We start from the raw sequence: 13,036 nt of genomic DNA on the forward strand, positions 1-13,036 counted from the left end.
AAGCATTCCAGTTAAACCAGATGGGCCATGCTATCCTGATAAACTTAGTCTTGAACAATCAACTCATCTAAATCATGTCTACCATCTCGATTCCAATTGGATTTGTTGCACTTATTGACCACATTCGTAGATCCTTCTTGTGGGCTGGGAAAGATAAAGCATTCTGGCCAAGCTGCTTGATTGCATGGGACAAGGTGTGCACCCCAAAGGAAGATGGGAACTAGGAATAAGTGCGTAAGGCTCAATAACATTTATATCCTAGTAAAAATGATCCATAAGCTACACTCGGCATCTGATTCCTCATGGGCAGCATGGGTACGAGATCACATAAGTTTGACAACATTAGAGGGTAATATATGAGGAACGCATTGGGGCATTTTGCGAGCGCTCCTACCATGCAACACAAACTTTTGGCATGATGCATGGTGTGGAGAAGATGATCTGGCGACCTGCCTACCAGCCTTCTCTCATTGTGTGAACAATGAGACTAGTGTATAGAGTGTTGTTGCTAATGGACTGCGTAAGGCTAATGGATTGCCTACCAGCCTTTTCTCTCGTCGTTGCCTCATTTGTGTAAGGCGTGAGAGACTCCAAATTATGGAGATTCCTCACAATGGGATATTATTGAGATTAAGAGAACCATAGTATTCAAGTTGATCTTTGGATCACTTGAAAGGGGTTGAGTGCAACCCTTGTCCGTTGGGACGCCAGAACGTGGAGTAGACAAGTATCTACTTGACCGAACAACGGGATAAAAATTGGTGTGTCACTTGTCTTTACCCTACTACAATTTTCTCTCTATTCACTTCACTTACATTATTGCTCTAACTTTAATACTCACTTAGTGAAGAGCAATTAAGTGAAGAAGTTTACTCCGCTCATACTCCTAATTCAAACTTGGATCTTACTTTCACTAATCCAATATTAGTCTAAGTTTGTTTTGTTGAGCCGTTTTTTACAGGATCATGTATTCACCCCCCTCTAGGTGCTATTAGTGAAAAAGCTCCAAAGTCGTTTCTAAGGGAATGCGGAGCTATGTCTCATTTCACCTAAGTAACGGTTAAAAAGCTCCGAAGACGTTCCTAAGGGAATGAAGAGCTATGTCTCATTTCACCTAAGTAACGATGAACAAGCTCCGAAGTCATTTTTAAGGGAATGCAGAGCTACAATTTCCTTTGTAATGTGTGAAAAGAAGGGAATGGGTTTTTCGCCTTCGAATCAAAAACACATGTTGAATAAAATTTCACACATCACAAAAGAAAGTAAAGAAGCAAAAAATAGAAGAGATACGAATATATTATAGAACATTTGAAAAAGTCTCAAAAGTGTTTAGACACTCTGCACCACCAAAAATATTACAACAAGCAATCACTATTTCTCACAATATTTAATCAATTTCCTGTGTTGCCTTGCATTACTTCGTCATAAATTTGCTCGCAAATCTTGAGGACAACATCATTTGTAGTTTTTTCATAACTCCGATAGAGATTTCTTTGACTTCAACAGTAACAACTTTTGCTTCGGCCTCAGTATGTTTCACTTTAATTATTACCTGTGAAGTAGAGACTTTTTAGCAAGAGTTAGTAAAGCAATTGTTAAAACATGAGTACACTAAAATTTAACAAAAGCGAAAAGTCATATACCTTTCGATTTTTTTTTGCTTTGAAGCTTCTTCCTAATGTCTACATCTTTTTCAGCCACTTGTCGTGTCTATAGAGATTTTGCAAAGTTAGTATGTATATACCCCACGAAGGTAAAGACAAAGGTAATAAAGTACAAACCTTCTCCATGTTCTTTATAGATTCTTGATGCTTATTTCTTTTCTTCCCCTCTTCCAAATTTCAGATAAGAATTTTTAAGACCACTCTGAAGCTTTGACAGTCGATCTTCGGACATGGTCATTAGAAACTCTAAAATCGGGTATGTGGAAACCCTTACATGATTGCACCCGGCTTTCAGCAAAACTGAAGCAGTGCTTCGGGCGCCTATCCAAGCATAATAGTCCTCTCGTGCTGACAGAACACTTTTGAAAGCACGGGTCTCACTAAGCACCCACCTCATTTGGCCCTCCAAATCACCATCTGAAAATCTTCTCTTTAGAAAGAGCCCCGACAGAGGAGAAGTTTTTTCAACAATTCATTATGGCATCTGTGCCGAGGGTGTGACAGTTGGCTAATAGGATTCAATAGTTTTCATTAAGTCCTCTCGCATGACTCATTTCATCTTGCATCAGCTTCGTTGTTTGAGCTTCGTGCTTTTCTCTTACTCTCTTCAGTTCGACCTCAAGTGACGCAATTCAGTTGTCCTTTTCAGTGTTAGAAGCCTCGAGCTTACTTTTCTCTTAGCGCATTGCCTGTACTTCAGTTCGACTATCAATAAAATCCTTTTTCAGAATCTTGAAAGAATTTTCCTTCTCATTGTAATCAAACCGAAGCCTGGACACATCAGATCTAGCTTCATTATTTCTTTTTAGGTGGCTTTGCCCTCAACATTTCTCTTGTTCCTCAAGATCTTGCTCAGGAACAAACCATGTAAGATATATAAAAAAGAGAAAGGTAAATAAATCATTCCATCAAACCAACCTGAAGCTACAAAGCAAAAATCAATAGAAATTACCTTAAGATGTGGGTAGGTCAAGCAATCAGAAAAGTATTCGGAAGACATGGTCGAGAGCATGACATCCAGCTTCGGAAACTAATATTATCTGCCATGTAGCGACATACTTCAATTTCCATATCATCTAGGCAGCAGTACAAGTAATCCTCTGGCCTGCCCCGAAAGATAGTAGACCCCGAAGAGTATCCAAGCTGTTAAGCGATAGCTTCGGTCAGTCACATCTGCAGGTGTTGTTAAGCCCTTCGGCGCTAGTGTCGTACTGACAATATCATTTTCCTCAGTTTCATCTTCATCAACATCGAAGAATGAGCTCATCACCAAAGCTATTCGTTCTTCTTACTCCTCATCTTCGCTCTCTAGGAGCGACTCCAAAGGCATAACTCTTTGCGCTATCAAGGCAATAACTTCTCTAATCTTTGCCTCTTCGACTCCTAGAGGAGGGAGTTCCTCAATCTCAGCTACCACCTTAGCTTTGGGTGCATCCTAAAAATATTTAAAAAGAGAAATTAATATAGAAAATTCATGACCAATATACCAAAAATAAAAAAGCTTGTGTACCAAAATTTCCTCTGAGGCTTTTGGAGTCGATTCAACTTGCACCTTCGGAACTTTGCTCTGCCTAGTAGTCACCTTCTTCTTCCTCTTCTTTGAATCCTGAACCATGTTGGGATAGTTAGGATAGAAGAAGCTAATAGCATCGAAGGCACAGTTCAATCGACGCCTTTTTCGAGCCGCAAAAGCCCGCTATAAAGCTTCGGCTTCATGTTTGGTATAATTACTAAGTATTTCATTACATTTTGCTTCAATATAATCTAATCACTCGTCACTAGGTTCTCCAAATTCATATTCAAATTTATACATGTAATGAAGCCTAACCAGCCTAGGCTCGGCATCCAAAGTGTCTTTTTTAGACATCTTTGACATGTCCCACTCAGTCACAAGCAACCATGTCTTAAAAGCTAAAAATTCGTGAACGAGATCCCTCGTTCCAATATGTGTGCAAACAACATTGAAAGCAACTATGGTAGCCTGGGCTTCGAAGTTGATGTAGCACATTGGCTTTTTATAACCAAAACTTGTAGCAACAGGAGTCTGAATAATGCCTTTTATATCAGCCCGCGCATTCATGTCATTCTTCATATAAAACCACTCCTTCGCCCATTCATTCGTCCACTTGCTTCGACATGCAAGAGCCAGAAACATTGAGCCCCTTCGATAAGCAAAGTTATAGCAACCAAAGCTGTTATGGAGGCCTCTAGTCGCTTTCGTCCGTAAGTGTAGCTCCTGAATTTGACTAAAGGCTTCGTAGAAAGCTTTGGCATCAAGTTCCACCCCTTGACTCCGAACAGACCGAATGAAAATTTCTAGACGCACTATAGCGTTTGGGGTGAGCTGATGAAGGTAAATGTTAAAACTTTTCAAAACTACGACTATCGTCTTATGTAGAGGAAATCTAAGGCCAACCTTCAGAAAGCTTTGAAACACGACAACTTTGTCTTGCTTTAGATTGGCACTAAGTCATCACCTCCTAATCGCACCCGATCAACATTGCCAACAAAGCCAAAACAATTAAGTACCTCAATATGTCCTCCTTTGATCTTAGATTTGCCGAAGTCCACATGGCTTGGCTTCGTAGGACGTATGATAGTACTATCCTCTTCAACGTCAATATTGTCGCTATCTTCGGATGGATTCATAGAGCCGGACTCGGCCGGGAGGCAGTAGCCCCCACTGTTAAAGCAAACTCTTCAAACCTTGTCTCTGGCACATCTAACGAAGGTGCCAGCGACATCCCAACAACATGTTGCTCTCTGGCTATCTCTAGTGAAAAGCGAGCGATTTTCAACTGGCTAATGCTGGTTCAAAAGTGGCAAAGATGTTCGAAGCTAGCTTTAAAGGTAGAGCAAGCTCTGGCATCACCAGATGCAAACAGCAAAAGTCATGCCAATGAAGCTGGGTGTTGCGCCCTTTTATATACGTGACTTTTTAGTTCTAACCGTTGCACTCACTGACCGTCGGGTCCCACCATTCAGAGCTAATACTTTATAACGAGCTTCAGGAAGGTGTTTTTTGGACCTTCGGTGCAAGGCCTCCGAGTTACAACTTTTGTGATCTATGCTTGTTATGAAGAAACGAACTCATCCCGCAAGTGGCTACTGTTGAGGGCCTACATTACCGAAGGTCCTCAAAATATTTGTATTACATAATTGTGTTTCAGGTGTATAATGAAAGCCAGATGAAGCAGACCTTCGGCTGTTTCAGGTGTGTGGTACAGACTAAATGAAGCTGGCCTTCGGCCAAAGCAACATGAAGGAAAGGTTCATTTGTACGCACGAGCAACGAAGATGCGAGTTGTGGTAGCCAACTTCGATGGGAAAAGGCCTCGGATGAAGAGCAACGAAGAGGGCACGATGAGTGTAAAGAAAGGAAAGGGTAGTAATAGCCTTACGTCATTTGTAGATAATGAGTGTAAAGTCTTAAGGGGTACAATTGTAATTTTGTACAAAGGCGGTACATCTTTCTTATAAATAGATGAACAATGCCTGCATAAGGTACCTTTTCGAGGGTCATAGCTTCGTGTTGCTTAGTCTTCAAAGAATCTTCGTGTCACCTTGTGAAAGGGAAATATGGTCAAACCTTTTCCTATATGAACTTTGGTGGTTGAATTGCCCAACACAAATTAATTGGACTAACTAGTTTGCTCTAGATTATGAGTTCTACAGGTGCCAAAGGTTCAACACAAGCCAATAAAAGTCCAAGAAAGGGTTCAAATAAAAAGAGCAAAAGACAACTAGAGGGCAGCCCTGGTCTGGCGCACCGGACTGTCCGGTGCACCAGGGAACCCAACTCCAAACTTGCCACCTTCGGGAATCCGGGGAAGCCACTCCGCTATAATTCACCGGACTGTCCGGTGTGCCAAGCGGAGCAACGGTCGTCCGCGCCAACGGTCGTCTGCAACGCTACAGTGAAACGTTATAGTGCGCGATTGCGCGCACAGAAGTCAGAGCAGGCACAGAAGGCGCACCGGACAGTGAATAGTGACTGACCGGTGCACCACCGGACTGTCCGGTGGCCCCGTTGTCAGAAGCTCCAACGATCGGAACCCAATGTCCTGGTGACGTGGCTGGCGCACCAGACAGTGTTCGGTGGCGCACTAGACTATCCGGTGCGCCATACGACAGAAGCCCTCACCAACGGTTCTTTTGGTAGTTGGGGCTATAAATACCCCCCCAATCACCACATTTCAAGGCATCCAAGTTTTCAGTCATCAAACCTCATACAAGAGCTCTAGACTTCATTCCAAGACACAAACAAAGAGATCAAATCCTCTCCCAAGTCCAAAGATCATTCCAATCAAACAGTGACTAGTGAGAGAGAGACAATTGTGTTCATTTGAGTTCTTGCGCTTGGATTGCTTTTTCTTCTTCCTTCTTTCTTGTTTCCAACTCAATTGTAATCAAAGCAAGAGACACCAATTGTGTGGTGGTCCTTGTGGGGACTTAGTGTCCCGTTTGATTGAGAAGAGAAGCTCACTCGGTCTAAGTGACCGTTTGAGAGAGGGAAAGGGTTGAAAGAGACCCAGTCTTTGTGACCAACTCAACGGGGAGTAGGTTTGCAAGAACCGAACCTCGATAAAACAAATCACCGTGTCATCCGCCTTATTATCTTGTGATTTGTTTTCGCCCTCTCTTTCGGACTCGATTATATTTCTAACGCTAACCCCGGCTTGTAGTTGTGCTTAAACTTTATAAATTTCAGATTTGCCTATTCACCCCCCTCTAGGCGACTTTCAATTGGTATCAGAGCCCGGTACTTCATTAGAGCCTAACTGCTCGAAGTGATGTCGAGAGCATCCGCCAAGAGGGAGATCGGGACCGACGATAAGTTCGCAAGCTCGGGGCGAACGCACTCAAGGGAGTCCGCCCATAAGCACAAGGAGGAATCCTCTTCCTCCATCAAGTCCCAACGGAAGGGTGACTAGAAGAAGAAGATGAAGAAGGTAGTCTACTACGAGACCGACTCTTTGTCACCCTCCACCTCTGGCTTGGAATCGGCATTCGTCACTTCTAAGCGCCATGAGCGCAAGTAGTATAGTAAGATGCCCCTTCGCTATCCTCGTATTTCAAAATACACTCCATTACTTTCCGTCCCATTAGGCAAACCACCTATGTTTGATGGTGAAGATTATTCTATGTGGAAGTGATAAAATGAGGCATCTCCTAACCTCACTCCACAAAAGCATATGGGATATTGTTGAGTATGGAGCGCAGGTACCAAAGAAGGGGACAAGGATTACGATTCGGAGGAGGTCGAACAAATCCAACACTTCAACTCCCAAGCCACTACTATACTCCTCGCCTCTCTAAGTCGAGAGGAGTATAATAAGGTGCAAGGGTTGAAGAGTGCAAAGGAGATTTGGGACGTGCTCAAGACCACGCACGAAGGAGACGAGGTGACCAAGATCACCAAGAGGGAAACGATCGAGGGGGAGCTCGGTCGCTTCATGCTTCACCAAGGGGAGGAGCCACAAACAATGTACAACCGGCTCAAGACATTGGTGAACCAAGTGCGCAACCTCGGGAGCACCAAATGGGATGACCATGAAATGGTCAAGGTTATTCTTAGATCACTCGTCTTTCTTAACCCCACTCAAGTTCAATTAATTTGTGGTGATCCAAGATATAAACTAATGTCTCTCGAGGAAGTGATAGGAAAATTTGTGAGCTTTGAATTGATGATCAAAGGCTCCAAGAAAATCATCGAGCAAGGCGCCACCTCTACATCCGAGGTGCAACCTGTCGCCTTCAAAGCGACGGAGGAGAAGAAAGAAGAGTCTACATCAAGTAGGCTCCCCATCAACGCCTCCAAGCTCGACAACGAGGAGATGACACTCATCATCAAGAGCTTTCGCCAAATCCTCAAGCAAAGGAGGGGGAAGGATTACAAACCCCGCTCCAAGAAGGTTTGCTACAAATGTGGTAAGCCCGGTCATTTTATCGCTAAATGCCCTTTATCTAGTGATAGTGATAGTGATAACGACAAGAGGGGAAAGAAGAAGGAAAAAAAGAAGTACTACAAGAAGAAGGGCGGCGATGCCCATGTTTGCCGGGAGTGGGACTCCGACGAGAGCTCCACTGACTCCTCCTCCGACGAGGATGCCGCAAACATCGCCGTCACCAAAGGCCTTCTCTTCCCCAACGTCGGCCACAAATGCCTCATGGCAAAGGATGGCAAGAAGAAGAAGGTAAAATCAAGATCCTCCACTAAGTATGCAACTTCTAGTGATGAGGATAATTCTAGTGATGATGAGGACAACTTGCTTACTCTTTTTGCCAATCTTAACATGCAACAAAAAGAGAAATTAAATGAGTTGATTAGTGCTATTCATGAGAAGGATGAAGTCTTGGATAGCCAAGAGGACTTCCTTATTAAAGAAAACAAAAAACATGTTAAGACTAAAAATGCTTATGCTCAGAAGGTAGAGAAAAATGAAAAATTAACTAATGAGCTTAGCACTTGCCATGACACTATTTCTAGCCTTAGAAATGAAAATGCCAAATTAATTGCTAAGGTTGAGAAATCAAATGTTTGTGATGATTCAATTGCTAATCTTAGAAATGATAATGCTAGTTTAATTGCTAAGATTGACAAGTTGAATGAATCTCTTGCTAGCCTTAAGTATGAGAATGACAAATTAATTGCTAAGGCTAAGGAATTAGATGTTTGCAATGTTTCTATTTCCAATCTTAGAGATGAGAATGCTATTTTACATGCTAAGATTGTTGAATTAAATAATTGCACACCCTCTACATCTACCATTGAGCATGTTTCTATTTGTACTAGATGTAGAGACATTGATGTTGATGCTATTCATGATCACCTTGCTATAATTAAACAACAAAATGATCATATAGCTAAACTAGATGCTAAAATTGCCGAGCATGAACTAGAAAATGAAAAATTTAAATTTGCTCGTAGCATGCTTTATAATGGGAGACGCCCTAGCATTAAGGATGGCATTGGCTTCCAACAGGGAGACAATATCAAGCTTAATGCTCCTCCTAAAAGATTGTCTAATTTTGTTAAGGGCAAAGCTCCCATGCCTCAGGATAATGAGGGTTACATTTTATATCCTGTTGGTTATCCTGAGGATAAAATTAGGAGAATTCATGCTAAGAAAACTCATTATGTTTCTCACCATGCTTTTATTTATAAGAATGAGGCTTCTAGCTCTAGGCGTTCTACACATGTTAAAATGCCTAAGAAGAAAACTCCTATTGCATCAAATGAACATAACATTTCATTTAAGACTTTTGATGCATCATATGTTTTAACTATCAAATCAGGCAAAGTAGTTGCCAAATATGTTGGGGGCAAACACAAGGGGTCAAAGACTTGTGTTTGGGTACCCAAGGTGCTTGTTTTTAATGTGAAAGGACCCAAGACCGTTTGGGTACCTAAAAACAAAGCCTAAATTTGTTTTGTAGGTTTATGCATCCGGGGGCTCAAGTTGGATAGTTGATAGCGGGTGCACAAACCACATGACTAGGGAGAAAAGGATGTTCTCCTCCTACGAGAAAAACCATGATCCCCAAAGAGCTATCACATTCGGGGATGAAAATCAAGGTTTGGTCAAAGGATTGGGTAAAATTGCTATATCACCTGACCATTCTATTTCCAATGTTTTTCTTGTAGATTCATTAGATTACAATTTGCTTTCTGTTTCTCAATTATGCAAAATGGGCTACAATTGTCTTTTTACGGATATATGTGTTACTGTCTTTAGAAGAAGTGATGATTCAGTAGCTTTTAAGGGAGTGTTAAAGGGGCAGCTATACTTAGTTGATTTCAATAGAGCTGAACTTGACACTTGCATAATTGCTAAGACTAACATGGGTTGGCTCTGGCATCGCCGACTAGCCCACGTTGGAATGAAGAATCTTCACAAGCTTCTAAAGGGAGAGCACATTTTAGGACTAACCAATGTTCATTTTGAGAAAGACATGATTTGTAGCGCATGCCAAGCAGGAAAGCAAATTGGTGTTCATCATCCACACAAGAACATCATGACAACTGACAGGCCACTGGAGCTCCTCCACATGGATTTATTCGGCCCGATAGCTTACATAAGCATCAGCGGGAGTAAGTACTGTCTAGTTATTGTGGATGATTATTCTCGCTTCACTTGGGTGTTCTTTTTGCAGGATAAATCACAAACCCAAGAGACCTTAAAGGGATTCTTGAGACGGGCTCAAAATGAGTTTGGCTTAAGGATAAAAAGATTAGAAGCGACAACGGGACGGAGTTCAAGAACTCACAAATAGAAGGCTTCCTTGAGGATGAGGGCATCAAGCATGAGTTCTCTTCTACCTACACGCCACAACAAAATGATGTAGTGGAGAGGAAGAATAGAACTCTACTTGACATGGCGAGGACCATGCTTGATGAGTATAAGACTTCGGATCGGTTTTGGGCCGAGGCGGTCAACACCGCTTGCTACGCCATCAACCAGTTATATCTACATCGAATCCTCAAGAAGACATCTTATGAACTCCTCACAGGTAAAAAGCCCAATGTTTCATATTTTAGAGTCTTTGGTAGCAAATGCTTTATTCTTGTTAAAAGAGGTAGAAAATCTAAATTTGCTCCTAAGGCTGTAGAAGGTTTTTTACTTGGTTATGGTTCAAACACAAGGGCATATAGAGTCTTTAACAAGTCCACTGGACTAGTTGAAGTTTCTTGTGACATTGTGTCTGATGAGACTAATGGCTCTCAAGTAGAGCAAGTTGATCTTGATGAGCTAGATGATGAAGAGGCTCTGTGCGTCGTGCTAAGGAACATGTCCATTGGGGATGTGTGTCCTAAGGAATCCGAAGAGCCTCCACATGCACAAGATCAACCATCTTCCTCCATGCAAGCATCTCCACCAACTCAAGATGAGGATCAAGCTCAAGATGATGAAAATGAAGATCAAGAGGAGTCACCTCAAGAGAAGGACAATGATCAAGGGGGAGATGCTAATGATCAAGACAAGGAAGATGATGACGGTCCAAGACCACCACACCCAAGAGTCCACCAAGCAATCCAACAAGATCACCCCGTGAATACCATCCTCGGCGATATTCATAAGGGGTAACCACTCGATCTCGTGTTGCTCATTTTTGTGAACATTACTCTTTTGTTTCCTCCATTGAGCCACACAGGGTAGAGGAAGCACTTCAAGATTTGGATTGGGTGCTGGCGATGCAAGAGGAGCTCAACAAATTCACGAGGAATGAGGTTTGGCATTTAGTTCCACGTCCTAACCAAAATATTGTAGGAACCAAGTGGGTCTTCCGCAACAAGCAAGATGAGCATGGTGTGGTGACAAGGAACAAAGCCCGACTTGTAGCCAAGGGATATTCGCAAGTCGAAGGTTTGGATTTCGGTGAAACCTATGCACCCGTAGCTAGGCTTGAGTCAATTCGCATTTTACTTGCCTATGCTACTTACCATGGCTTCAAGCTTTATCAAATGGACGTGAAGAGTGCCTTCCTCAATGGACCAATCAAAGAGGAGGTCTATGTTGAGCAACCTCCCGACTTTGAAGATAGTGAGTACCCTAACGATATATATAAACTCTCTAAGGCGCTTTATGGGCTCAAGCAAGCCCCAAGAGCATGGTATGAATGCCTAAGAGATTTTCTTATCGCTAATGGATTCAAAGTCGGAAAAGCCGATCCCACTCTCTTTACTAAAACAATTGCCAATGATTTGTTTGTATGCCAAATTTATGTTGATGATATTATATTTGGGTCTACTAACAAATCTACATGTGAAGAGTTTAGTAGGATCATGGTACAAAAATTCGAGATGTCAATGATGGGGGAGTTAAAGTATTTCTTAGGATTCCAAGTCAAGCAACTCCAAGAAGGCACCTTCATTAGCCAAACGAAGTACATTCAAGATATTCTTACCAAGTTTGGGATGAAGGATGCCAAGCCCATCAAGACACCCATGGGAACCAATGGGCATCTCGACCTCGACACGGGAGGTAAATCCGTAGATCAAAAGGTATACCGATCGATGATAGGTTTTTACTCTATTTATGTGCGTCACGACCGGATATAATGCTTTCCGTATGCATGTGTGCAAGATTCCAAGCCGATCCTAAGGAAGTTCACCTTAGGGCCATGAAACGAATCTTGAGATATTTAGTTTTTACTCCTAAGTTTGGCCTTTGGTACCCCAGGGGATCCACTTTTGATTTAATTGGTTATTCAGATGCTGATTGCACAGGGTGTAAGATTGATAGAAAGAGCACATCAGGGACTTGCCAGTTCTTGGGAAGATCTCTGGTGTCTTGAGCTTCTAAGAAACAAAATTCTGTAGCTCTTTCTACCGCCGAAGCCGAGTATATTGCCGCAGGACATTGTTGCGCGCAATTGCTTTGGATGAGGCAAACCCTTAGGGACTATGGTTACAAATTAACCAAAGTTCCTCTCCTATGTGATAATGAGAGTGCAATCCGCATGGCGCACAATCCCGTTGAGCATAGCCGCACTAAACACATAGCCATTCGGTATCACTTTTTAAGGGATCACCAACAACAGGGAGATATCGAGATTGCTTACATTAACACCAAAGATCGATTAGCCGATATCTTTACTAAGCCATTAGATGAGAAATCCTTCACCAAACTTAGGCATGAGCTAAATATTCTTGATTCTAGGAATTTTGATTGATATTTTGCACACATAACTCATTTATATACATTTGATCATCTCTCTTTCATGTGCTATGACTAATGTGTTTTTCAAGTGAATATTATGCTAAGTCATAGATTGAAAGGGAAATGGAGTTCTCGGCGAAGACAAAAGGCTTCCACTCCACTCCACCGAATTATTCATCCTTCGCCGTCGCTCCATAACGCTCTCCATTTTGGTATAATCTTCACACCTATATTATTTACCAAAGGGGGAGAAAGTTTGAAAAAGGGCTTATATTTCACTCACAAGTATCCGTTTTTGGCGATTCATGCCAAAGGGGGAGAAAGTATTAGCCCAAAGCAAAAGGACCGCACCACCACCAATTTCAAAAATTTGTAGTCTTTCAATTTGTATTAAAGAAGTGTTTTTTAAAGATTTTCAAGTTGGTATCTTATTTTTGATATAATTTCAAATTGGTATACCCTCTTCAAAATTAATATCTAAAACCCTCTTGAACACTAATAGGAGGATTTCATTAAGGGGGAGTTTTGTTTAGTCAAAGGAAAAGTATTTGAAACAGGGGGAGAAAATTTTCATATCTTGAAAATGCTTCTCAAAATCTCATTCATATATCTTTGACTATTTGAAAAAGACTTTGAAAAGAATTTCCAAAACATTTGCAAAACAAAACAAGTGGTGCAAGCGTGGTCCAAAATTTTAAATAAGAAGAA

This window comes from Zea mays, chromosome 7, assembly GCF_902167145.1.
Source record: "Zea mays cultivar B73 chromosome 7, Zm-B73-REFERENCE-NAM-5.0, whole genome shotgun sequence".
In the NCBI taxonomy this organism is placed as follows: Eukaryota; Viridiplantae; Streptophyta; class Magnoliopsida; order Poales; family Poaceae; genus Zea; species Zea mays.